Source organism: Pseudoliparis swirei, chromosome 20, assembly GCF_029220125.1.
Source record: "Pseudoliparis swirei isolate HS2019 ecotype Mariana Trench chromosome 20, NWPU_hadal_v1, whole genome shotgun sequence".
Lineage (NCBI taxonomy): Eukaryota > Metazoa > Chordata > Actinopteri > Perciformes > Liparidae > Pseudoliparis > Pseudoliparis swirei.
This window is the reverse complement of record NC_079407.1, coordinates 15,457,665-15,474,006: the sequence shown is the minus strand read 5'-3', so window position 1 is coordinate 15,474,006 and position 16,342 is coordinate 15,457,665. Positions and strand designations below refer to the sequence as shown.

General features: G+C 39.5%; 1 protein-coding gene across 1 annotated transcript in view; it reads right to left on the bottom strand.

The window, feature by feature from the left end:
• Window positions 1-5,760, bottom strand: part of LOC130210958 (protocadherin-16-like) — an 89,951-nt gene extending 84,191 nt beyond the window's left edge. Inside the window, exon 1 of the mRNA XM_056441507.1 lies at window positions 5,676-5,760. The gene's annotated coding sequence lies outside the window, so the exon portion shown is untranslated. The remainder of the gene's footprint in view (window positions 1-5,675) is intronic.
• Between the last annotated feature and the right edge of the window lie 10,582 nt (window positions 5,761-16,342).

The following is a 16,342-nucleotide window of genomic DNA, read 5'->3' as shown; positions in this document are numbered from 1 at the left end:
CAGGAGCAGGAATTCCACGACCCAGACCTCGATGATCCATCAGGCAGATAGGATCTATGCCGTCTCATAGGGTCCGATGACCCCATGAGACGTGAAGTCAAAAGGACTCCGGGGAGAAAGCAGAGTTAGTAACGTGTGATTGAGAGATGAAAATTCATCCTTAAGGAGAGAAAAAAGAGGAGATAGGTACTCAGTGCATCCTATACGTCCCCCGGCAGCTATAAGCCTATAGCAGCATATCAAGGGGCTGGACCAGGGCAAACCTGATTCAGCCCTAACTATAAGCTCTGTCAAAGAGGAAGGTCTTAAGTCTACTCTTAAACGAGGTGACTGTGTCTGCCTCCCGGACTGAAATTGAAAGCTGGTTCCATAAAAGAGGAGCTTGATAACTAAAGGCTCTGGCTCCCATTCTACTTTTTAAGACTCTAGGAACTACAAGTAGTCCCGCATTTAGTGAGCGTAGCTCTCTAGTGGGGCAATATGGTACTACAAGCTCCTTAAGATATGATGGAGCATCACCAATCAAGGCTTTGTAGGTTAAGAGAAGAATTTTAAAAGTGATTCTTGATTTTACTGGGAGCCAGTGCAGAGCAGCTAGTGCAGGAGTGTATGGAGGACTTAAAATGACTTATGTATAAATAAATAAATAAATGAATGCATGAATAAATACAATAATAAATAAATAAATGCTTAAATAAATGTATAAATAAATAAATAAATACAAGAATAAATGTATAAATACATAAATAAATACAGGAATGAATAAATATAAGTTGTAACTCAACAGGACATCATTAAATAAATATATCTCTATATTTCTGTATTTCTTCATTTATTTATTTATCTATTTACGTGTCCACACGTATTTCTTCATTTATTTATGTGTGACATTTATGTGTCCGTATATTCAAATGAGCTGGGCGGTCCGAACCTCATTGTTGAACAGGATTGGTCAAGTCGGGGAGCAAGACAGAAGCAATCGATCCCTAGCACTTGGACCTGTAGACCAACAGTGTTTATAATGCATTCTTGTCTGTACATTCTAAATACTACTGTTGTTGAGTCACGGAATTTAATTTAAGGATGTTTTCAGCCGAGAAGTTAGTAGTTTAAGCATCAAATCTGTGGTCGGTTTATCGAGATTCAGCCTAATAAGGATATGCGACGGAGATTTGAGGTCCTGCTCGCGGGACCTCTGAGCTCCGGGCGCTCAGCGCGCTGTGTGGCCGCCGAGAGAAGCCTGATCTCGGCAGGACTTTTTGAAATGCTCCGCTGGCTCTGACGTCTCCGTAGCGGCTAAACATGAGATATAATTAGGTTTTGGAGGATCTAAAGAGCACAAAGAGTTTATTATTTATTAAAAGATAACGTTACGTCAATTTGACTGAGGGTTACGATTCACAACTTCATATTGTAGAGACCCTGGGTCAGGAAAGCTACGTGACGTTGTAGTTATTACCGTTTATTCGTAGCCTACGCCAAACAACAGTGAACACCGCAACACATTCTACTCCACTGTAAAGTATTTGACAGTGAATAATTGGAGTAAATTCATGAGCAAGAACAGTTGATGTGGTGACGTCACAAGACCAGAAAGACCGTCCTGCGTCCTCGAGAGTCCGGACTCCCAAGACCAGACTCACAAGACCAGACTCCAAGAAAACACGAGTCTGTATTCAGTGTACTGAAATGATAAACGGCTGAAGTCAAAAGCTGTCTAGGCTAACTTCTGCTAACGGTTAGCTGAGCGAGCCAACTTCAGCTTCATGTGCCAGGCAGAAGTAGTAGAGCACAACACACCAGGTGCATCACACTCCTGTGACCAATCATGCTTTAGACAGAGGTTCGGACCGCCCAGCTCATTTGAATATACGGACACGTAAATGTCACACATAAATAAATGAAGAAATACCTGTGGACACGTAAATAGAGAAATAAATAAATGAAGAAATACAGAAATGTAGAGATATATTTATTTAATGATGTCCTGTTGATTTATAACGTATATTTATTGATTCCTATATTTATTTATTTATTAATACATTTATTTAAGCATTTATTTATACATTTATTTAAGCATTTATTTATTTATACATTTATTCATGCATTTATTTATTTATTCCTATATTTATTCATGCATTTATTTATTTATACATAAGTCATTTTGAGTCCTCCATAGGAGTGATGTGATCTCTTTTCTTAGTTTTAGTGAGAACACGAGCTGCAGCATTCTGGATCAACTGGAGATTTATTAGAGCAGCCTGATAATAAGGAGTTGCAGTAATCCAGTCTCGAAGTAACGAACGCGTGAACCAATTTTTCTGCATCTTTTTGAGACAAGATGTGCCTGATTTTTGAAATATTACGTAGATGAAAGAATGCAGTCCTTGAGATTTGCTTTACGTGGGAGTTAAAGGACAAGTCCCGATCAAAGATAACGCCAAGATTCTTTACAGTGGTGTTGGATGCCAGGGCAATGCCGTCTACAGAATCCACATCACCAGATAATTGATCGCTGAGGTGCTCAGGGCCGATTAAAATTACTTCGGTTTTGTCTGAGTTTAACATCAAGAAGTTGCAGGTCATCCATGTTTTTATGTCTTTAAGACATGCTTGAATTTTACCGAGTTGGTTGCTCTCCTCTGGTTTTATCGATAAATATAGTTGAGTATCATCTGCATAACAATGAAATGAAACCTCTGTTTGAATACAGACAATATCATTCTGAGAACTTTGCTGACACGACTGGAATCAGCAACAAAACCCCCGGCAGCAGTGGATGTTGGGCACATAAGGCTTACGTCTCTACTAGATCATGTTTGGCAAGATATTTCTTTTTCATAATAGCTTAACTTTTTTGCTTTTCAGTTTTCTGAGAAGTACTATTCGTCTTCCTTTCACGACAAGATCAAGACAAGCAGGCCTTTAGTTTTATAAAAAACTTAAAATACATCTGACCAAACACGGCCATCTCCCTCTTTGAGCCAATACCTACATTACAGAGAAGAATGCCAAAACCCTCATGAAATGTAAATATGATGTCGAGAAAATTATTTTGTTAAACATCATAATAAATACAGTGGATTTGCCACAGATCAAACAGACCCAAGTCAGTGAGGAGACATATCTTATACATGTTGAACAATCGTCACATTCTTATCCAAGCTAATATTTAAAACTATTATCACATATGGTATGTTTGAATTAAATATTGTGCTTTTCTTGATCGAACCAGAATATCTGATTTACAGGGCTATAAACTAAACACTGCTTAAAATATATCCAGTTCTTCAGCAGCACTATATTAATTAACACAATCAAACTATTTGCACCACCAATAGGCTATAAGGGACGACTAGTGACAGACTATGTGAAATGAGCTTCTAATTCCATGTCATGATTCCAGTTAACTCAAAGAAAACTTCTGAGGTTTCGAGAACAGGCCACGCTGCCCGAGGCTCGATGGAGCCATAATGGAAACCACAGACAGAACTGCAGACTGACTGGACGTGAGCACGACCGGCTTCGCACAAAGCAAACTCAAACTCCCTGAATGTTTGCCAGACTGTTACATCTCCACAGCGCAGCGTTTCTGTGCCCTGCGTTAGCCTTTAGAACGCCAGTCCCTCGGCATTTACAAAAAAAGCTAGGAAAAGCCATCAGAGGCATGAGATACACATGCACCTCCTGGCCTTAATAAACACGGTATTGGTGGAACACACAGGCTCCTTTTTTCCCGATGAGCTGAAGGTTTCTTAGGGTCCGTGACAAAAAGGATCATCTCTTTCCCACAGCAAGAGCAGCATGGGTTGTTTCAGCTTTTTGTGTAAGATGTTCCAGATTTGAAAAAACATACACTTCATGTCATTGAAGATGACACGTGATGTTACTTATAGGGGGAGGGGGGGGGGGTACTAGTGGATGCATCATTAAGAACACATGTGCATCAAGTTACAGTAGCAGGGGTGCAAGGAGAGTTTGGACAACACTGCCAAAACTCAAGGTCAAAGTTCACCTCATATGTTGACAAATAAATGTATCTCAAAAGGTGGGATTTCAAAATGCATTGATGCAGATTATTTATTTTAGGCGACAGTCTTGTCACAAATGAGGAAACAAACTCCAGAGACAACCGCCTTCTGGCACGACGCACTCGGACGCCATGGTTGATGTTCCCTTTACTGAAGACGACACTGCAAGGTGAGTAAAACCGCAGTGACTGCCGCCAAGCAATTTTCAAAAATATAAGGCAACAACATACTCTCTGGGTGGTGAAGGTGTGGTTGTCCTGGGAGAAGCATATCTTGGAATTCTTATTCCTTTTTAGGAGTCTGGAACATTAGCCTTATCAACAGCATATGCAAGCAACAAAGTCAAGACTATAGTAAAATGATGACTTCATGCACAGCACCAACGATGTATGACACAATCCTTGGATTGTTATAAATTCTAGTGGTTTGGTCTGTCAGCGCTGCTTTTTTGTTTGTTTTCTTTGTGAGTTGTAATATATAACTCCGCCCATGCGGTCTTAAAAATGTCACACATTAGAATAATTATCTATACAGCTATTATCACAAACACTTACAAATGATTGCAAATGCGGATACATAATTGCTTAGATAGGTGAACGGATGATAAACACTGTTGATTAAATAATAAGACTTTTTTTAAAGTCTGGTCCGCCTTATTCTGTCAAATTATTCAGCCGTCTGCAGCGACAATGTAACGACTGCATATTTATTTGCTTAACACTTGTCGAGGTGGAACTCAAATGAAACGAAAAGAAGCCTCTGTCCTGCACCTCCAACTGATGACTGGTGGGCAGTAAACGCGAAAGGAGGAGCCTGCGCTCCTTCTCGTGTCTCAAGGAAAAGAAGAAAGGAGAAGAAGAAAGAAATGCTGCAGTATTACGGAGTATATCACCATGGCAACCAGCAGTCACAAGTAGAGTGCGCGGTGATGGGACCCACTGGAGACTTAATTAAAGTATTAATTGAGGGAAAGGAACACCTATTCATGGTCAATGAACACAAGTCTGCCAACACAATAACTGTGCCGACATGTGGGGAATCATTTAGTGTGTGTTCCACTGCAGTTGGAAGGCACAAAGGCTCAGCGGCAGCGGCAGCAGCAGCACGCGGAGGACAATAGAATAACTCCATAGGTTGACCTGTTGGAGAGGAATGTCTCAAAGGGGTTTAACAAAAGTTAAAGCTGACAAGCAGCGGAAATCTTTGGCTGCTTTTCAAAGTATGCGCACGAGCTGAGCTCGTCCTGTGCAGCGCTCCAATCACGAGCGAGGCCGATTTAAGTGAAAGAACAGCTCGAACTGGCATACTGAACTTTATCAACAGCTTCCTAAAACATTCCAAGGTCATTTATTGAGTCTGTTTCCTTAAATAAACTGTGTGACATGTTTTTAAATGAAAGCAGAACCGTCTGTCCATTACCGCTCCAGAGAAGTCTGCCTGAGCATGAAAGTACTGAAGAAGAAGAAACACGTTCAACATCTACAAATACAGAGACAAATAGACTTTTACTGCACGCATGCGATCCGCGAGTGAGTTGTAACGTGACACAAGTGAAAGAAAGTGGTGGTTGTGAGAGCTGTGTGCACTGATGGACAACTCCATCGCACGTGAGGAGAGCTGAGCCCTGCTGTGCTGGATACTCACATTCATCTGTTGCTCTGCTTGGCTTTAAGACTGCTTTTTAAAACGCGTCCCAAGATGTCCAGATTATTTTCAGTATTCCCTTGCAAAGTCCAAAGTGAGAGTTACATCCATTTCAGGACGTATATCCTTTGCCAGTGGCTGTATTGATTCCTCCTCGTTGTTTCCTTGCTCAATATACTTACTTCTCTCCGATTTCTTCCCAGGCGAAATGTTTCAAAGTCTAATTGCAAAACTTTCCTGCCGCCTTCTTAGACGTTATCAATTTAGCGGCATCCACTGAGTGTGTGTGCGTGTATCTGTGTGTGTGTCTGCTGCTGCAGCACACTGACTGAAGCCAAGCAGTGTGGATACAGAGCAGCAGACGTCCCTCTCCAAATCTGATTTATTCAGCACGTGACGGACGGAGCGCAATCTCCTGCTCCTCTCGTCTCTTCTCCAGCTGCGGCCGCCTCAAGGAGCCACTTACAGCTGAACTCTGGCGCCACCAACCTTTGCTAAAGGGAACTGTACAACGTCAGTAACATATCGCTGCAGTGTTCCAGACTCGCCTGGAAGGCTGTGATATATTTGGAAAATAAATCGCCAAAAAGTTTGGATCCGTGTGCTGTCGCAATATGCATGTGGCAACACACATTGCTGCGGTTTGAAACGGGATGGAGTGGATGGAGCTCTGAAATGTGAAACATCCCAGATTGTATCTGGCAAAGCACATTAGAATCAAATCAGTTTAAATCTTCAAAACTATATATCATATTATGATAGCCTACCATCAGGCTCTTGGTTGCGGCTCGCCTTGTATCAATATTCCACATCATATATATTTGACAAAGCAACTTCAACAAATCCACAGTAGGCCTATCAGAAGAAAAACTAGCTCTCAAACCAACAGTCTTTTCCTTTGGATATTGAGATTCATGAAACCTCCTCAGTCGGTGATAGAGAGGAGACAATGCCCCTGAACCTTTCCTCACATCTTGTGACTCTTTAAAGAAGCATTGCCGGTCTCTACCATCAACTCCCAATAGGAGCTCAGCTTTTGTCTCTAATAGTGCAGGAACCATAACCCTGCTTCAGTTTATTGTACATTTCTGAAAGCTCTGAGTCTCCACAAAGTCATATGTGAAAATCCTCTCAGCCAAATACAGTGACGGTACGATATATATTGCTGAATCGTTCCTTTTGTGCTGATTTAGAAAAAGAAAACTTTTGAAAAGTTTGGTCCACAGTTGAACATTTCTGCTGGCTAAACCTTTTCCCCTCCAAGCAACCTACTTATGTCTCCTCACTTTCACTCTCACTGCTATATCACGAAGGGAAATGATTTCCACCTCTGGCAGCTATACTCATTATTACTGTGACAGCCGAGCAGAGAACTCAAACAGACATGCACACACTTTGGTGCCAATCCACACAAATGCACATGGACACACACACAATCTCAAAGTCAGATGACATTCATTTATTTGCTAAATCAGAAAAGCATACAGCTTTACCTCTGTGTTATCTGCCTCGGTGTCTCATAAATAACATCCTGTGGAGTTGTAAAGAAAACAAAAGACATTGTTTTAACTTCTCTTCTTAAATAACATGTTTCACATTATTAACTCAAGTTATGACTTAGACTTACTATCTGTGTAGTCTGTCACTGTGTGTTAAGCAAAGAAAACAATACTTACTGGTCTTATCATGATAAATTTTATGACAAATATTTTCCGTTTCTAAATATTTGTACATTTTATGTCACAATAGAAACTGCCTGTTGACAAGACGATGGATTGTTAAATATCCTGTTGGTACTCATCACACAAAGACTTTGATAAACGATGAAAGATGAATGAAATACTGCAAGTAAAAGTCAACCTGATACATTTGTGTATGTTGGTTTTTTTTAACATCGACAGGAAGATTTTTAGGTTTTTTACTATTGATCAATAAATTGCATCAAAACATCAGAGGAAGCATCTGTTGCTCATTTGGGACCAGCACTTTAATGCCATACATAGAGTTCAACTTGGGTTTACAGCTCAGATGTTGCTCTCTACATTTTAAAACTTAATCTGCACTCAAGGTCCTTCCGTGCTTTAAATTAATTTTTCATCTAACTTTTTTCCAGGCACAATTGAATAGTCTCCTCTGAGTTCAGTGCCTCATCCTTACTGAATGAGAGGATATTGACTGCCCCTGTGAGTCGTAGGATACCCTGAGAAAAAGGCAAGGTGCTGCAATGGTGGAGAAATCTGCAATGTTCCTTTGAGGTCCGATGCTCTCCACATCACAAGGCTGTGGTCTCACTCATTTTTCTGTGACGGCTATTTTAGTGACATTTGACCATGGAAACCACGCAGCTTGGTTGCATTAGCCCTGTTGAAACACCATGGAAGAAATAACAAATCCAGTTTAATCATGGTTAAATTAAAGGGTGTGACAGGACAGAAAGAAAAGGGCATTAAACCTAATGTAAGGAAATGAGAATCAGGTTATTAATGAGCCGGCCATGCATAATACAGTGGGAAGCTGAATAGGATTCATCTGTTCCTATGATACTTAAAATCATCCGTATAATTATTTTAAGATTGTTTTCTTACACACACAACATATTTGTACTGTTTGCATTTGCAAGTGTGCATAAATCAAGTTTTAAATGTGTGATGCTTTTTAGAGCATGCATGCTTACACATCAAGTGATCAAGTCTTAGAGAACACAGTTAAAGAAACAGACTATAATCAGACCCATTGTGCTGATTTACAACACTGAAAATATTTGGCCTCAGTTTATTATTATTCATCAAGACAATAAAACAAATAACATGGATGATTAAACTAAAGCACCACTTGAACAAACATGCTCTTCCTCTCTTTCTAAAGACTGTCAACAACATTTTAGCATTTCCTAAATTAAATTATTTCCCTTCTCAACATACTCAGAGTTGTGTCAAAGAGCTGGATCCCTTTGTGTTTCTTAAATATCAATATTCTTTTAGCCAGACTTCAGTACAAAATACTGAATACGACGTACTTCTCTACAACAGCCTGATCTCAAAACAATAGATGGTCTCGCTAGGAGTCGTGGGCTAATGGTTAGCTATGTCTCTAAAGTGGAGTCGAGAATATTTGATGGAGAAGCCAGAATGGGGGTTTTGGGTGGTTGGGCACGAGTCTAACGTGAACCTTTATTGAGGCAGAACACTAAGCAGAAGCACGCGTGGACCATTTCCTCCAGATTGCTGTGCATTTGAGGGAATATGAGCTTTGGTTTATTGAATGTAACTTTTGAAGGAATGTGCTTCACACGCTTGATGAATGGGAAAACCTGAGATCAGGGCTTCATCAAGTTAGAATATTTTCAGTTGAAATGTATGAAGGCACACTTGCATACATTGTGTCTGTGTGTATGTATTGTATGTCTACATCCTCGGCTGACGCTGTGCGATCCTTTCCAAAGGGTATTAGATAATAAGTGCACAGGTGGTTTTCATTTGGTTAAGATCAATTCTGGGAGTACTAGCTCGTTGTCATCTTCTGGTTAATCGTGATATAAAAGCTCTTTTATAGATTTCTGTTTAGTGTTACCACTGCTTCCTGACTCCAAAAATTGCAACAGTAAATCTTTCATGTAAAGAAACAAAGTCGAAATTCTTTGAGATACCCTGGCCTGGACCCTGAAATCAAGGCCCCCAGACTCATTATATATCAAACAATACAATTTTCATGATCTAAATTTGCTGTTGGACAATAAGCAGACCGTATCCAGTCTACCATGTAGTGAATAAGTACAGTTGTTATTGATGATAGTCACAATAAAGTATCTTTCTTTGTCCTGAGCGGCCAGTACAAGTAAATTCACTGTCTATAAAACTAAATAAAAATAAAAATTTGGTTTGCATTTTATTCTATACATACATTTATAATAATATATCCATGTGTAGTTTGTGTTATTTGAAGGATCCTTTTCTGCAGAGCTGGTCCTGCCATCACTGCTATTGCTGGGTCAACATTTATTTGCAGTTCTCTTTGAATTATAAACTGTGATCTCATATGCCACACTATAAAAGAAGACAAAGAAAAGCAATATATTTTTATTGCCCTAGTATTTTCATTGCAAAACAGATTAGATGTTAAAAGAAAACCAAAAAAGGGTAAAGTGGTGCCCTGCACATTTGCAGAATCTCACCCAAGAGAAAAGCTTAATTCTGGGAGGACTGTGCTCTTCCTCAACACTTAGCGCCGAGGGGCCATTGAGGAAAGCTGTGGTTGTGCTGTGGTTTCGATCAGCAAGTCCCAGGTGTGAATCTGTGTAACATAAATGCAAAGCAGGGCTCTGCTGACAAAGACCCAGTCTGCTCTGCAAATGCTTGTGTGGTTCAAAATGGTGACCAAGCACAACAATATTCTGTTTCTCGTGCCTTCTCTGAAGACACAGCCAGTATGTTCCCTGTGACTCTTCTATTTTTCTTCTAAATGTTGTATGTAGACGGGCCAAATCTGTCCATCTACTGCGCAGTATGGGACCAATCACTTTAAAATGCTGCTGCAAAACAGCCACGGGCCATGCACCCGGTATTCCTGGGCCAATTTAGTTGTTTCTTGCTGTGTCTTTAATAATTCATGCATTTAACTGGTGAAACTGGGAGAACTTCGCAACAGGGCTTTGTGAGGGCTGATGGGTACACTTCAAGACTAAATGGATGAAGAATGAAAACTAGTGAATAAAATAAATCGTTCCTTCAGTAGATCCCATGCTGGTTTCCCCCTTCCTCAGACTGGAAGCATATACAGCTGTAATATGCAAAGACTCTGACATTACAGGTTTGAATCTGTCTTCAGTGTTGACACATGCTGTTATGGGTTCACTTTATTGGAGTCAGTGAGATTTCTCTGAAATGTGATGCTACAAAAAAAACTTAAATAATAAATGTAATAATAATTTAAATCCTGTAACCTTAACATTGTATAGTACACACAGCTATACATAAGAACACTTCATAAAGTTTACACAGAATGTATTAGAAAATCTAAAAACTGACGTTTTCCCTAAAACCACGCAGCAATGAGTTCTTCTAGTCAGTCTAAGGAATGAACTCTGCTAAAGAGCAAGCTTGAGAAGAAATTGGGCATGTCAGCAAATATCAGAATTGCTCTTGTTGGAAAATGCAGCTTCATGAAGTGATTTGTAAATTAAACCTTGGGATTAGACCTTCCATTGCTCCAAACATGAGCAATTAATTAATTTGTAATATTCTCTAATTTACTAGTATTTCTAAATACTACACAGGATAAGATCTGCCTCGGGCTCTTGGCCAGTTAACAGCCGTCTGGTTTATAACAATGACACCCACTTCAGAAAAAAACAAATGGTGTGGGCTGTCCAGTGTGAATGCTTTTTAATTAATATACTATCAATCAAACAGGCCAGCGTGTCGCTCTCCTGCAGGATCAAATTCCTGAGACATTGTAGGGAGTCTAAGTAATTCTGATGGAGATCACTTTCATTCTTCAGGAATGCGATCTGTTGTTTCGGGAGGAATGCAGAGCCTTGAGAGAGATGCCCTGGAATTCTCAAAACAATTAAATTGTTCAAGCAAACATTTCTTTGAGGAAAGAAACAAACAAACTTCTAATGCCATTATTCCACACTTCACAATGCCCTCACATGAGAAAGTTTAGACAACTGTTGACTCTGCTTCGTCTGTCATTCTGAAACAGGCCGTAGCAGTAAGCCTTGGCATTGAAGAGAACAATCACTATCAGGGTCAGCACAGAACAACCTGGGCGAATTCCTTCTCCTCTTCAGCCTCACTGAACTCTTCCAACTGCATGTGGTGACCACACAGTTAACAACCAACAGGCCTACAAAATGGGTCACAATTTATTCAAATTATCCTGCAGATGGAGTGACAAAATCAACTGAAATAATATATATTACCGTGGAAACTTGTTTCTGCCATGAGTCAGTTGCTGTGATCATTTGCTTTGGCAAGATGTGAAGCTTTCAGATAGTTCCACAGGAAACATAAATGACCCACACCCTCCTATCACCAATAACTCATATTCCTGGATTCATGGCAAGGGGAGCAAATGTCATCTTATTTCACAATTTATTTCACGTGGTCGAAAGATAATCAATACTGAAATAAAATACAGATCTGTCGCAAGCTGTCATTGACCTTGCTTGAGTAATTCAAACAGGGGGGAAAAAACTAGATTATTAATGTCCATGTATTGTTAGTCTCTTTAAATCAGGCCCATATGGAGAAGCATATCTAATACAAACAGTGGCTCAGTCTCAGTATGCTCCACAAGAACGAGAGGTTGCCACGGTTCTTCTAACCAATGCTCTTACATTGATGTTCTAAGCAAAGTATTTCTTGTTTAAAGACATGAGAAGGATTTCGTTTTTAAAAAATCTTAATCTTTACTGTGGTTACGTTTTAAAAAAAGCATACATGTGCAAAGAATGTTGTTTTGCCATTTATGTATTTAGGGGAGAGGTTTCAGCCCTCAAGGCAGCCAACTTCACCAACAATTTGTCACATGATCATATGGTCATGCTCATGAGCAAACATTTACATAACAAGAAACAGGACTGAATAGTTAGAAATGGTGAGCAGTTCCTTCTGGGGATGCAAATACAAAACAGCTTTCTGAATGACGTGCATAAACCAGTTTTAAAAAACAAAGAATTTCCATTTTCTTCTTTTGGTAAAACAAAATAAGAATAAATATATATTGATGACAGCAATGCAAAAGCAGTGTATAGTCTTATTGTTTTGCAGGCTTGCAGTTCAGAAGTGTATAATGCTATGCTGTTGAGAACGTCTTTGCTTTGAGGATCTCTTTAAGATGCACTACACAGGATTACAGGCAGAAAACTACATTTGAGTAATGTCTACCTGAGCAGAGAATGAAGAGTTTCTCCTTCTGTGAATGTTGGTATTCAAGCTCTGTCTGCACCGTTAGTTGTGATTTTCTTTATCAATATGAAGTCTATATTGAATCAAAACTGGGTGGTTTTGAATGCAATGTGTGGATGCTGGGTTCATAAGACTCACTACCAGGTCCACAGATAAAAAGGGGAGTGCTATGGTAATCATTCAGCTACAACCAGAAACCGCAACAAGAATATGGAATAATAATTCAAGTGTATCTGGCCATTTGTCTGAGGAAGTGTGCGCTTGAACACATCCTTTTGGACAATTAAATACAGGCCATCCCTCACCAGCCCCCACAGTGATGATGGAAAGCAACCAGGAGAACTATATCCATACTGTAGATGTATATGTCTTCAACATTTTCTGGTCGGGTCAACGTGGACTATGGTCCAATACATGACTGCTCATCCTTTGTCTGTCACACAGTTTTAGTAATTCAAGTTCCTCAGGTCTCAATTGAACTAATCATAAATTGAATAATATGGGTACAATAAAAGGGTGTAAATCATAGAACAAATACAAAAGTGACTCTAAAAATACATGAGGAAATTGTTCTTAGTTTCTTATAGACGTCATACAGAATGTGCAATGGCATATTTGGCAATATCATATTGCATTTCTGATTATCCCTCAAGGAGCTTAAACACAAATACTTTGGTTACTGTTGATAATAAGGTCTTTCATTTTGCTTCCTTTGAGGGCAACACAAATAAATATCTAGCAAATATAAATATTTGTGATGATGTACTAATGAAATTACAAAACCTCAGGCTGGCATTTTTTCTGGTCCCTTCATGCTCTTGAGTGTTTAACATAACTGTTTGAAAAATATCATAAAAACATCTGACTCTCTGCGGTCTAATGTCTCTGCTGTATTCGTCCTTGGGGCGAAGCTTTCAAATTATAATGACTTGGGTTTTGTATTGGCCAGACTCAGCTACTAAATGTTGGATTCTTAGCTCAGAAATCATATAATCGTACTGTGAGAATCTCAGGAATAAATCCACATCAAAGAGCAATAACACAGCTGTGACCATATATATATATATATATATATATATATATATATATATATATATATATATATATATATATATATATATATATATATCTACTGAAGTCTGAACAGCAGGCCAGTTTTGATCTATGACTTTAAATCAGCAGAGTGAAAACAGTTTTACCATGCAACGTGTCCTGTTTTGTAAAATAAACCCATCTTGGGAAACATACTAAAGGCTTGTCAGGAGTTTAGGAACAAAGCTAAATAGAAATCCATAGAACACTCGAGAAGAGGGATACAGTATAAAGGTGATTGGGAGTAAATCTCATTTATAAATGGCCAGAATGGGCAGATCCTACATCAGCTTGTCACGTTTCAGTGTTAGTCGTGCACAGATGTTTAAGACAAGAGCGGCTATGATACTGTCAAAGCCATATGTGCTTTGGTTTGAACAAACACTATAATCAGAAGCCCTCTAGAAACCAGCTGCCGAGCCCACAACTAAAAATACACAGAAACTACAAATAAATAGAGCTGTACAATCATTTTACTGGTGACATTAATTATTATGTAACTTCAGATACAGTAAATAACCACATCCCGTTTTTACCCTTTAATGATTTGCTGAGGTTTTGAACCCAGATCCTCTTCTAAAACACATCGTTTTATTCTCTGACTCATCAGTTCAGGAACCTAGAGCAACCGCCTGTAGCCAAATAATTAAGAAATGGTGAGGCTGTCGTACAAGATATTGAAATTCCATGATCAAGGAAGGCTGGAAGAAGACTGAGATACAAGATAGGAGACAGCCCATGGCTTCTGCTTGTCAGAACGGCCGTAGTCCAGTAACCAGTGCGTAATCAGTTCTTAAAAAGCTTTAACTGAAAACACATGAAGCAAAGCTAGACACTCAACAAATGTTTCATTTAGTTTGAAGCTCAAGTTTTGATTTACATGAATGCACTTGCCCGACCACTTGCACAGCACTTCCTATACAGTCAAACAGCTTGCAAGTCAGTGAAAAGATTCTCAATGATCCTTTGGGAAAACACAAGAAAACTAATTGCTCAACCAGATTAAAGTGCTCTTTTATGCCTTCTTCCTCTTTGGGATGCCAGACCCCCTCCTAAAAGTTATAGTTCTTGCTCTGCCCTTTCACTTCAGCTCTTGTTCGCAATGGAAGTTACTTTCCAATGATTCCAAAACAACACTACAAACAATTGTGAAATGCAAACCGTAACTGACATTTCATGAAAGTAATTTAGTCTTTAGCGATTCTTATTGGAGTTTATGATCCCTGCCAGTGTTGTAACATCTTTTCTCCCACCAGTTTCCTCTATCTCTTTATTTGGGATCCCCAAGAAATCTAGATCACATTTTCTAGCTGGCTAAACGATATGATCCCTCTAGTGTCTCCTGGGTCTTCTTTTGGCATCTCCCTAATTTGTTCCACCTAAAACCCCTGCCAGGAAATGGAGATACTCAGCAGACCTCTATACCAGGTGCTCAACCTAGGTGCCACACCCCAGGCTCATTGGGATCCATTGAAAAAGTCTGCTGTTAAAAGCGACCTTGGTGCGGGGTTCTACTGTAGAGATATGCATTTCCGTGAAAAATGTGAAACACACAAGAAATAGATCCGGGTTTTTTGTCAAACTGCAATGGCAGGATTCACTTAACACATGGTGACATCATCTGGTTGATACCCACCCCTGAGATTTAAAGACCATTGGGTACAGGCATGGTCCCACTTTGAAGACCAGGCAGCTGGAGGACAGGCTGGTGAAGGAAAGTCAGCAAAAGCAGTTGTAGAGACATGGGACCCGGGCTATTGGGGAATCATCTAGATCCGAGACCAAAAACAAATGCGTATCCAGGGCACAGATGTAATCACGACCCACAAGTCTTACAATAAGGCTCTAACTCACCAAGCTTACACTGCAGGGGAAACTTGAGGAAGAGATATACAGAAAATAAAATCCAGAACAAATAGAAGACCTTCCTTTGATGGCCTGAACGAAACTAATTCATTCATGAGAATGAGGCGGAGGGGGTCACGGTGAGGGTACATCACTAAACTTTACTTCCTATGTCATGCTTGGTAAGCTTGGGCCAAAGATGTTGTTTTAATGGTGTGCAGAGAGAGGGAACAGGCAGAGACAGAAGAGAGATAGAATAACAGGGTGTAATATCCACCAAAGTGTTTTTCTAATCACCACAGGGAGCCTTCAGGAGCAGAAGACTCTCTCAAGACCATCTCAGGTCTGGTATTAACATCATATCGAGTGCATTAATATGTCAACTCTGCAGACAACAATAGGTGTCTTCATGTCTATGTATCATTAACGTTAAATCTCCACAGTAAATTATAATGTATAATGTACACTGACACAAAACCAATTGTTTGTATGTTCTATGTTCATCTCTGCTTGGATATCAGACTCTTTGTGTAAAAAGTTTCTTTGAACAAGTTTCTTTCAACAACATAATAGCAGATTAGCTAAAACTGTCAGGAAATATGGAAAATCTAAAAAGCTAAAATGTGGAAAGCTCTCATGTATGAATTAATCTCCTTCCAAACTCATCAATGTCAGCTTGAAACATTTTGTGCAATTTATATTATTGAAGGAATACTTGTACGTTTTACTCTGCTGCATCAGAAGGCTGCACTGTCACATTGTAGTTATGCAATTTTCATAAAACATATCCACTCATACATTGCTCTTCTTTCAACTACT